Raw genomic sequence first — 12,682 nt, 5'->3', positions numbered from 1 at the left:
GTATTCCTGGTGGTGGAATAAATGATAAACGTGGTTTCCATCGAAACAATCACGCCCATAGCACTACCGCCAAGTATTTGCGTGTAATGACCGTAGGTTATATGTGTATAATTACTTTAGAGCTATAATCTTACGTCCCACAAACTGCAAACGTGCTTGCTACCTACTAACATAGGACATATGAATTATAACATTATGACACATTTCAAAAAACAAATTTTTACAAAAAAAAATTACGAGCTTTTACTATCGTACGGCCAGGAAAACGCGACCAAAGCGCCATAGGTACACAGTGGAAATTCCCATTTACCTAGTCTACGTACGAAGCGCTTTGAATCTACATTCATCATTCGCACTGCGAAACTATGGAATGCTTTGCCTGAGTCCGTATTTCCTGATAGGTACAATGTTGGTGTCTTCAAATCCAGAGTAAACAGGTTTCTTATAGGCAAGCGTGCTACATCTTAGACCGTGTCGATGCTTAACATCAGGCAAGTCAACGGTCAAACGTTGGCCTATTAATTGTAAAAAAAAACAAAATTCTGGTCATGAAAATCTGTGTCACAGTTTAAGTGGCTTTGTGCAAAGTCGTCTGGGTAGGTACCACCCACTTATCAGATATTCTACTGCAAAACAGCAGTACTTGTTGTTTGTTGTTGTTGTTGTGTTCCGATCTGAAGGGTGAGTGAACCAGTGTAATTACAGGAACAAGGGACATAACATCTTGGATCCCAAGGTTGGTGACGCGTTGACGATGTATGGGATGGTTGACATTTCTTACATTGCCAATGCTTATGAGCGTTAGTGACCACTTACTATCAGGTGGCCCAATTGCTCGTCCACCTACCTATAATATAAAAATAATAGCGGAAAATAGTATAATTAACTGATTTGCTCGAGTAAAATAATATATGTAACAATCATACAATAATGTTTTTATAAATTTATTGTACATTACATATTACGAAACTTACTTTTAATAATAAAACAGCAATAGCTACTTAAAGTAATAAAACCAAAACCAAAATAAATTAGTAAATTATTTTATATGAAATACAATCATAACTTTATTACCTACTTATTTGGAAGTAAAATGTAGAGCGAATTTGAATTTTTCAGGTAGGAAACATGAGGCAATCTTAGAGTATAGAAAATTGCTACACAATACTATTCAAGCGTACCTACAGCGTAGAGGTAACGAGAACGACAATGCACTCTGAATATAGGCCATCGGATTACTTAACCCTGATTGTATCTGAGATAAAGTATACTTTTTTTTAAAGAATGAGCTTGGAAGGTTAAGAGCAAAATTATTATAAATAAAGCTGTTTTTGAATTATAAGCCTTTCGTTTTATAACTTATGAATTTAGAACTTAACGAAATATCTCTAAACACAAATGACACAGGATATATTATCATAAATTTTCAATAATGATTATGACCGAATTGCACTGGGCGAACGAATTTAACATTTTATTTCTTCTACGTGAACCCGTATTAGCTCATTCATTATCTTTTAGAGGATAAAAAAGAGAAGACAACATACTTCATCCGAACTCTTATTAATAAAAACACGCAAATCAGATTTGTGTATTAATTGCATATTTACTAATCTATATAAACGTATAAACGAGTCACTAATTCTGTTGTCTGTTTGACCTCAGAACTACTTTATACTAATTATACATACAAGCTGTACAAGACCAGATATTAGAGCAAAACTCAATTTTTATCATTCACACAAAAGAAACGGTTCACTGTTTATAATATAGTTTTCAGCATCATATGCGTCACCGGAAATATCGAGTAAAGGTCAATTCACGATAGATCAAACGCATCAGATGGTTAGTTAAAAAATGTGAACGCACGTAATCACTTATAAAGCGTAACACTGAGCCATTTGAAACAAGCAGCACAAAGTACACTCACATGAAACGAGCTTATCACTACAATGGAATAATACCCTACACCTTCATGATATAATGAAATTCAAGCTACTTATCACATTCAGGAATATCAAATAAGTCCGATGTATTATTATTACTCTCTCACTAGGCGTCAACGGCTTGAGGCTCAGAGGCTCAAAGCTTTTTTTTATTTGAATGCAGAAAGGCTAACTCGTAATTCACCGGAGATAATAGTAGTGGAACGTCAGAAAGGAAATGCGACATTGACCATTATAATTATAACATTTCAAGAATACACGTGTCAAAATAGTATATCACCATAAGCCGATTCTCAACATTTCACGGAAATATTCAGAAAGTATATTCCATCGTAAGCTACATCAGTATTTACCATCTGTTAAGATTGTGGTCAAACTCACTTGTCTATATCATACACAAAAATATCGTTCAATAAAATCTTACCAGCATTTTGATAATGGTTCTCTTGATCCAGCCCATCCGCTCCGATTCATGATTAAGTCATGTTATGTCGATAATTAACAAATGTTTTAGGTAATTTCGGCGAACAAAAATACTAGAAAATTGTTGTTCACTGAAATTACTCAACGCATATGTTAAAAGTGCTAATAATTTTATTTCTTGTAGCTGTAAGTTAAAAATAATAATTTCACTATCATCCATTATGCCCCACATTTCGCTTATGCCCCAACACCAAACAATTAAAAATAGACATACCGCTATTAGACCTCAAGGACCCATAAAGTAAATAAACCTAAAATAAATCATTGATTATTATCACCGTTAAGCGATGTTGCGAAAATTTTCCTTATTACGAGTTGAACAAACGATGAATTTAATATTAATTCTGTAATATGTTCGGCAGATGTAAATTTACATAAATATTTTTGTTGTGAGTTTTTAAGATATTAATTTTTTATCTGTCCCATCACCAACTATATACCGTGGAGAGCACCACGAGCACGAAAGAACTTTGCACAGGAATAAAACAACAATAATTTTACCGTGCTCATTGATTCATTCGGGAACGTCATAGGACTACAGCTACATGATACTTCCCCGGCGAACATGAGATAAATCATATTAAACAGAAATTAAGTATATGAAAATTCAATGCCGCGTACTCGGGGTTGAGCCCGCAATATTTGGTTAAGATTTATGTGTTCGGCTTTTTTTATAGTAAGTAAATATTTGAAACATATACAATATATATAAACAATAGTAACAATATTTTTTAGAATATCTGATGAGTCACTCTATAAATACAATTATTAAACATTATGCCCTAATTACAATAACTAATCAAATCTTAATACTCACCGACAAAAATTAACGACGGAGTTTAAGTAATGTGACACTTTCACTCGGGCGCTACAGTTTTTATAGTAAAAGTTTTCACTATCGTTCTGCTAAATAATGGGTTTTCATAAAATAATATTGTACTTTACACGAATGAATTTCGACATGTTCGGATTCAAAAATATAGTTCGACTGCTTAATAATCAATGTTTTAATTTTTGAAATAATATTTTATTTAATAACCTTCGCCAAATAACTTTTATTTGAATTTTATATTTAATATTTTTGTCGTTTTTTTAATGGCAAATTTAATATATAACACGTGATTACACGTGATTACTACTGTGGATTTTTTCCGTTTAAATTAAAGTCAAAACAATATAAAAATATTCACAAAAATACACAAAAACTTAAGTTGTCCTATGTACACAACTCAGTAATGTTATTACAACAAATATTATATATCTGGCAGGATTTAATAATAAATTTGGAATAAGAAATCTCCCTGAGCGCGCGCCCAGTGCGTTCTGAAGAATATATACATATGCGTTTTTGTAGGAAGCAAGTTATAGTAAGCGACCGAAGCGCGGCGAGCGCGCGCCCACCGCACGACTATTGCTCTACGACGTTGTTTCGACGTGCCACGCTATTTATATGGTGACAATAAAAAATGCATCACCTATGGAAGTGGCCAAAAATCCATCATTTTTAGGATATAAAAAGCCACATCAAATATAATTATATGGACACCTGACAGTATTGTATTTATTCGTTTATTTTTAGTTCGGCTTCATTCTTTTACATTCTTTTACAATATAGTAAGTTTAGATTTTCGCTGGTTCGGTAATACGAAAATGAAGTGTTAAAAATGTATCTCCAAAAAATAGGCGCTTGTTTCTGACCCGCCTCCCGGATGATTGTTATTTCTTACCATAACACAACAGGCCTGAAACATGTGGTTGGGTACCGTCCGACAATATTTAAAAATATGGTGGTACTCGAAAAACTATTTTAATGCAAATAGTACCAATGAATACTGATAGGCGACTTCAGAAACCACTATCTTGATCTTGTTATTCTATATTGAAATTAAGTGTTACAGTTTGTATGAATTTTCACAACAAAACATTGAATGTAGACTTCAAATGGTTTTGGTTAAGCTCCTCTCTAAGTACTAGAGAAACCATATATTTGATTTTTGTATATATTTTAAACTACACAGCTTAAACTAGAAAATAAAAAACTATTTACGTCAAATTTGTGTGATTAGGCATCTAAACGATTTTTAAAACAAAACTCGAACGAATTCAGATAAACTATGCTAAGACTGACGAACAACAACACTAGAGTCCTATACATATTATAAGAGGAAATGTCACGTTGCAACCGGGACCCCTATCACTCACGATAATACTATTCCTCGTGGAAGCGATCTTTTGGTCTTCACACATGTTAGAATTCTGACATAGTAGAATAAAAGCTTATAACATTTACGTGAAGAAATAAGTCAAAATAAAGAATAGAAGAAAAAAAACAACGTTTAAATTCAAGCCTTAACACTAAATACTCAAGAATTAGGCGGAGATAGGGACTTGTACAAGCCCGTCTGGGAAGGTACCACCCACTCGTCACATATTCTACTAATACTTAGATTTATTGTGTTTAGTTTAAAGTATAAATGTGTAATGTATAAATATGCATTAGGAACATAACATCTTAGTTTCAAAAATTGCTGGCGAATTAATAATGTAAGGGATAGCTAATATTTCTTTCAGTGCTAATTTCTTGGCAAATGGTCCTGATGGTATAAAATAGCTATAAAAACTAGTTCTTTATGTTTACTTGCATTTCAGCAAATAATAAAATGAAAATATTATTTATGTAAATAGAGTTTAATCTGCCTCGATGGTCTAGTAGCTTGATGTAAGGCCGCAGACCCGGAGGTTCTGGGTTCAATTCTGGGTTCCGGAGTCTGGAAGTTGGAAGTGTGTACACTCCCGTGCCTTGGAAAGCCGTTGGTCCTGAACTCTTTCCGGTCGTATCGAATTGCCGTCCCATCGGATTTATATATATATTATATATATATATTATGAGAGGGAATGGAGAGTGCACCTATGTTTGCGCACTCACTTGTGCACTAAAATATCTCCTGCGCAGTGGGCTAATCTCTCTTGAAATTGGCCGCCGTGGCCGAAATCGGTCTGGAGAACATTATTATTAGAGTTTAATCTCTATATTCATCTAAAGAGAAGTATTACATTGCTTGCTCAATAAATTTAGTAGATTATGATTAGTATTTTGATCAAAACTATATTAATATACTTTAGAATATTTGTAAAAAAATACTTTAGATATTTTTCATTAGAATACAAATATCAAGTCATGAATCATGAAAATGCTATAGCCAACAATAAAATTGAGCCTAATTGTCAAAGCCTGTATACTTGTATAAAATTCTTATAAGTAGATTATTTGATACGTATTTTCTGTTTATAGGGACTGTTATATTCATTGTTGCTATTTTATAATAAAAATTAACGTTGTCAGATTGTCAAATTATTATAAAATTATAAAATGTTGGATATATCGCTATTCAATAATAAGTGACATTACTTATCATTTAAATGGTGCTTATATTACACCAAATGTATATATACATATACTCGTAAGTTTGCAATTGAATAAAGTTCCAAAAGTTGAAGGTACAGTGATTTTAATTGAATTTTGTGTGCATCCAGTAGTCCAGGGTATAACGCGGATGGTTTTGTACCGATCGCCTTGCATATATTTAAAGCTAAATGAGTGATAACAATATGAATTATATTAATTACTCAATGTGTCGTAATGCCATCCCATCGAAAAGACGTAGGTCAATAAAGAATTCAGAAACTGTGAGCTATGTATATACGTGTGTGAAGATTAGCATTTCCTAAATTAAGTGAATTTGTTAAAACTTAACACGAACTATGGAACTATGTTGGATGCCGTAAGAACTGAAGTTTATTTGGGAGATGCTATCATTCGAGATGCTGACTTCACACACATTATGTATATTTGTAATTTTTATTGGGACAAGTTGCAAGTAAATATTTACTAAAATGTATTTATCTGATCTGATTACAGTAGTTAGAGACATTATGTATTCAAAATCTAATGATAAATATCTCAAAAAAGTAAAAGCAATACAACGATTCAATTGTGGTGATTGATATGCTATTATATTGGACTGCACCCGATTTCATTGAACTCAACGTGAACAACATACAGACTAAAATAATTTGAAATTGAAGTTATTATTATGTTCTCTGAGGATCTCCGTTCCTACTTTTTAGAACGTTCCCTTGCTTATTTACTCAGAAAGAGGTAGTACAAAACAACAAAAAAGCTTTAGTAGTTTGTGCAAATGATTCTAATTTATGATACATTGACTGTTTTTACTTCATTTGATAAAATATATTTCAAAAGATTCCACCTATAGTACAGTGAGTGATGATTTGCTACAAACAGCTTGTAGCAGGTGAGTCAAATTGATTAATCAAATCAAATAACAATATTTTTATTCAAATAGACTTCTACAAGAACTTGTAAGACAACAAGCGCTACGAGCGGTTCGGTTATATATGTATATTTAAGACAATAAGCACTATAACTTCGAATTCTCCAAGACCGTCATTAACGCTTAAGATACCTCCAAGTTCTTAGTCACCTTTTGACGTAGAGCTAATTCAAAAGTACTTTCAAAAAGTTGTTTAAAAATTAAAATAGTGTGGTTAAGAAAACTCCTTAAGGAAGTTTTTTACATTTTTTAAAATGTAAATTTTTACTGATCATATTACTTTATTTTTAAAAGATACTTTGTTTAACTTGTTATGTATGTTTGTTCGGGTCTATAATATTTCTATTTGGAATGTTGCAACTCAATTTTGAAGCAGATATTTTCCGATTGAGCTGAAATTTTGTATACACGTTTAGTTAATTGCAGACTAGTTATTTTTAATGCACTCCTTCAATATAAGATTTACCTGTGTAGATAAAAACCAGTAAATTACATACCACGATCTCATTGATTTTAATTTTAAACATTTTTAAACTAAGTAAATACGATTACAGAAAAATCTCGCAACAAGCTTTTATATAATATAAATTACCTATAATAATACTAGCCTGCCAGGCCGACATTTTGTACTTAATATATTTCGTTTATGGCGTTTTGAGTTTTTATTTACATTCTCAGTTTACCCACGGAGCTCAATGGGGCAAATCGTTGTCATGAGCGACAAAGATTTACATATATATATATCGATGCACAGCCACTATGTATTGTAGTACTGGGGCTAGCACCATAAAAATTTGCATACGGGTTCCTTTTAACAGAGTTTTTTTTTAACAGAGAAATTTTGAAAATGTAATTTAATTTTTTGAAGAAATAACTATTGAAAATGGTATTTAGCAATTCTGAAAAATATATAGGCCACAGTGAAAACTTGCGTCGAATATGAATACGTCACGTTGAACATGAATGCTACAAAGATAGCTGAGGAAAAATTTAATGGTATAACTGTAGAGGAATTGAGAAATGATTGTCTTCATGGGATTGAACAGTAAAGAATTTTCAGAGTAGAGACGGGGCTTTAGAAAAAATATCAGAACGAATGGTTATTAACATAAATGATTTATCTAATGAAAGCGAGGAATGAGGTCTTCTTCATTCGTACGAAATGCCTGGAGTTGATTTTTAAATAATTAATTAACTAGTTTAAGTCAATATATTATTAAAAATAAAAAAAAAACAGCATAAGAAAACTAAATAACATGCTTATAAAGCTAGCTAAACTAAAAAGCAGAATTTTATTGTTCTGTTTTTTTAGTCTTTAAACCAACTTAAATTACATAATAACTTAAAAGCTCGACTTTTTGATACATCATATTTTTGATAACTGTCTTTGGATATAAAAAATCGCTAATCCTGAATATTCTGGTCAATGGGGCAAACTTATTAAAATATACTATTGTCACAGGCCTTAATAAATATGCAAAGTTTCAATTTACTCAGGCGTTTTGAAATGGGTAAAAATTGCGTTCAAAGATTATTATTATTAAAAATTACGTTACATACATATAGACCTAGCTAATAAAAGCGTGTTAATTACGTTTAATATGTATTATATAATGTTTCTATAAAAATAAAAATATATTGGTATATTTAATTATATACTGACGGTGCACGACTACAAACGCAAAAACGTCTTCAAGGTGATTTGATTGTATCGTACACCTTTAGGATTATGTAATAATTTTGTTAACATATATTGACATAGCTCTAAATATATTGAACCTACAAATCGGGAAATAAATTGTACACCTGGAATTGGTTCAACTTACCTATGTCTCTTTTGACTTACTAAATTTTCTTTCTTCACCCCGGAACTGCCGGTAATTAACAGTATATAATATTTCTATTTGGAATGTTGAATGAATTGTATATATGAAAGTAAACATTATTTAAAATCCATTTGAAAAGATTTTAGACATTATTTTGTAGTGATATTTATTTCAAGAGATCTTTTAATCAAGTGACTTACTGACGCTATATTACATTACGATCTGATTTCGCCCGCAGCCTAGTAATATAAAGAAAACGAATAAATACCTAGAAATAACCAAATACCTTAAATTGCATTGGTTAGTTTCTACACTTTCTTGGGATTCAGCATTCAGTGGGATATTTGCGGTCATTAGTAAAGACTAATGACGATGCGCGAGCGCCTCTTAGTAAAAGTACTAAGAGGCGCTCGCGCAGCTTGTCCTTGTGACTCGATTTTCGATACTTAGCGCAGACGTAATATTTTAATTGTATTTTTACATAATGTTTATATTTAAAAAGAAAAATATATTTGATTCGATAAAATGTAAATTAAACTAAAATTGTCGTTATTTTATGTTTAAACCTAGACGTATTTACTGCAATAAACTGGATAAGAAACACATAACTTATCTCTTTTTCAATGTTTATTAAAACTTGAAGTAGGTATCAATATCAAGAATAACCATCTTGCCCCATAAATCACCATAAGAAATACTTAATAATAATACAAGGCTAAGGTCAAATAGAGTTACATAAATATTTTATGACTGAATAATTTTTCATAATAATAAGTGTTTCCTATAACTGAAAAGTGGTTATATTTATAAATATACGTGAAAAACATTTATAATTTTTTTGTTTGTTTTCGTTGTTTGTCTTCATCATAATAAACTTTAACGATTGCATTGCAGAAAAGTTGATTCGTAATAAGTAAAGTTCTTTAACTACTTCTGCAGACTCCTAGGCTACAGATGTCGAGACTCTGTGATTAACACTCAGGTTTGGTTAAAAATAACTTATACGTCTTTCTAGAACTTGGCAGTGTTTAAAAATCCGTGCAATGGAAAGTACGTAAAATGCTTAGTAGCATGCTAGTTAATAAATGTTACTTAAAAAAGTAAATAAGAAAGAAGTACATAATATCTTCTGATCACTAAAGACATGCTTAAAAATGAAACTTGTATCTAAAAATAATATACCTAAACATTTAGTTTTCCTTTAAATAATACACAAAATACGTTTACATTTTTATTTTATTAACATTATATCACATTTTTCTTTTTGTACAAACAAGATTTCAGACATTTGGCGAACGGGAAATATTTCATAAGCCTAGAACGTATCAGCAGCCGTGAATAAAGGAATTACAGATGGATGGAAGTAGGTGCAATATGCAAATGTTTCTATTCGAACCGAGATGTAAGCCCTTTTAATCCTTTAGTTGCAAGATAGGATCACAGAACTACAAAGGAAAACTACACATGACAGAATATTACATCATTTCAAAGTATATAACTATGTTTAACTATTGTATGTAACTATTTACATTCCTCATATAGCGCACTTTGAATAATTGTAGAAGGGTAAAAGTATACTCATGTTCATTTAAATTAAGGTCTGAAATATATAAAAATAAATATTAAATTAATTAAATATAGGTACTGTGATAATCATGAATGGTCGTGGAATGGTCGCAAGAATGATAGCAACATTTTCCCGTTGGATTGCAATTTCAACTGCAAACTGAACAAAGCATCATTAATTTGGAATAATAGACGAATATTTACATTGTTTATTTGTTCTCGCTTTAAGGGGACCAGTGTAAGTCCACCAGGTCTGACAGCATCATGACTGATTTAATGTGGGCTAATAAGAGCAGGAACGTCGATGGTGTCAAGAGAACTTTCTATGCTATCAATAAAAAAACGTGGCGGAAAAACCTATCAAAATTCCTGGGAAAAGACTGTGTAAGCCAAAAGCTTCTACATCCTTTCTACACAGGTATGTCTGCTCAAAGCACAGCGGTGTCCCATTAAGAAATCCATTGTTATGCAAAAACATTAATTTTCTTAAAAATGTCTCAATATTTTTACAAGGTATCGCATGTAACCAGTGACCTGACAGATTACAGAGTAATATTGTTAGAAGCCTGACATGTTTTTTTGTTAAATTTTTGTTTCAAACTATGTTGTGTAAACCTGAACCGATGACGAATGAAAGTTTTGATCACTTTAACTTCAAGTTTTCTATCGCCGGTGTAACATTTGTGGTTTTGACAAATGCCACCATACCGAAGCCGAATCGGAAGTGTAGTCTAGGTCCAGGCGAGGAATCATCAAGCGTGTAATTTCGATTTTTTTTCACCAATTGATCTTTTAAGATGGCATTGATTTTATCGGTATTGATTTCCAGGAAATACCTAGATTGAGCTCGAGTAGAATGTATATAAAATTCTGAACCAAAAAAAGTGAAACACTTTATATTTAGATAAATGAAAGTTTACGATGCTTAATTGACGAAAATATTGGCTAAAATATTTTTAATTTTTTAATTAAAACAAGCTCTAAATTTAACCTCTAAGCAAAAAGTGGTACACTAAAGCTGGCAAAACGATGGAAAATTTTAATGCTAGGATCAATTTTACTAAATAATTCTGTTTCCAATTTTTATCTTTTGTAGATAAACCATATTTTTAAAAATTCAGTTTGCTGACACAATTATCAAGCCGTTGTTTAATTTTAATCAAATCTTCAATAACATCATCTACTATTTCTTCTACGGGTCCAAATGGTACATACCTTTTAATAATAATGATACATGAAAGGTATGTATGTACCTTTGATTTAGATTTTAAATTTAGTTTCAATTATGGATACCTACGATTAATGAAACAGACCTTAAAAGATGTCCTTGCTGAAATATTTAAAAATATTTTTTTTTCCACCAAATAATTTTTCTTTATGGTAAACATTACAAAACACAAGGGATTACAGGCAGAAAAGATGAGACTCCGTTAAACAAGGTTGAACTATGTAACAATTGAAATAAAATGCATTCTTCAAATCAACTTCAAAACGAAACTCCTCGGCCTCAATTTTGCTTCTCAGCCATCTTTACTTCCAAAACCGAATCGTAATGATTAAAATTATGTCTAGGACAGAAACTTTGTGACTACATGTAAACTCAGATGTCAAACGGCGAAAAGTGGTCACGAATGCTATTCGGCGTCCTTGGATCCTACCGTTTTCTTTTTTAAAGGCCAGACTCTTACACCATAAATATGTGACTAAACAGACGAAATCACCTTACCATATAATATTTAATAATAGCAATTACATTGTTTTGTTATGTCACCGAGTAGGGTCCTGCCAGCGTCACCAGCCATTCATCTACATCATACTCATCAAATACAATACATGAACAGCAATACGGTTGCTTATTTTAACAAATAACATTAATTAAAATTTCACTTGACGAACTAAAGCACCATGACCCATTTTAAGACATTAAACTTGATTTAATCAAATAAAGAACAATAAAGGCAAAACTTTTCCAACTTTTTTAAACCATCTTTTTAGTTAAAGCTGAATAGACGTTGATCGAATTGACTAATTATTTTGAGTTTGTCCTCGTTGACGCCATTAATAAAAGAAATATTTTACGATTTTTAAAAATGTATCCACAGAAAGTTAAATATTAAAATTATTATATAAACATAGATATATATTTTTAAAAATATTATATAAACATTAGAATTATTATGTAGAGTATAAAAAAAACAGTTCTACATAGGGTCTATCGGATTTACACTTAGTACTTATACATTTTAAACATATTTAATAAATACTTATTTAAGCAAATCATATATTACATGCGAACATGTATATCCGCGAACGGAAAGCTAGCTTAACACAATCGTGTTGACGAATATTTATCTCATGACACCCAGGGATACGCACGTCATTAAGGACTAAGATTTCATTCAGCCTTATGTAGATTCTATCTCGAGAAATTCAAATTTGAGCTTTATGCTTCTGTAAAAAAGGTCGTCATTCTAGGTTTACTAACATATCGGATGCACAATCCTGTTTT

Source organism: Nymphalis io, chromosome Z (assembly GCF_905147045.1).
Source record: "Nymphalis io chromosome Z, ilAglIoxx1.1, whole genome shotgun sequence".
NCBI classification, from domain to species: Eukaryota; Metazoa; Arthropoda; class Insecta; order Lepidoptera; family Nymphalidae; genus Nymphalis; species Nymphalis io.
Note: the sequence above shows the minus strand (reverse complement) of the source record.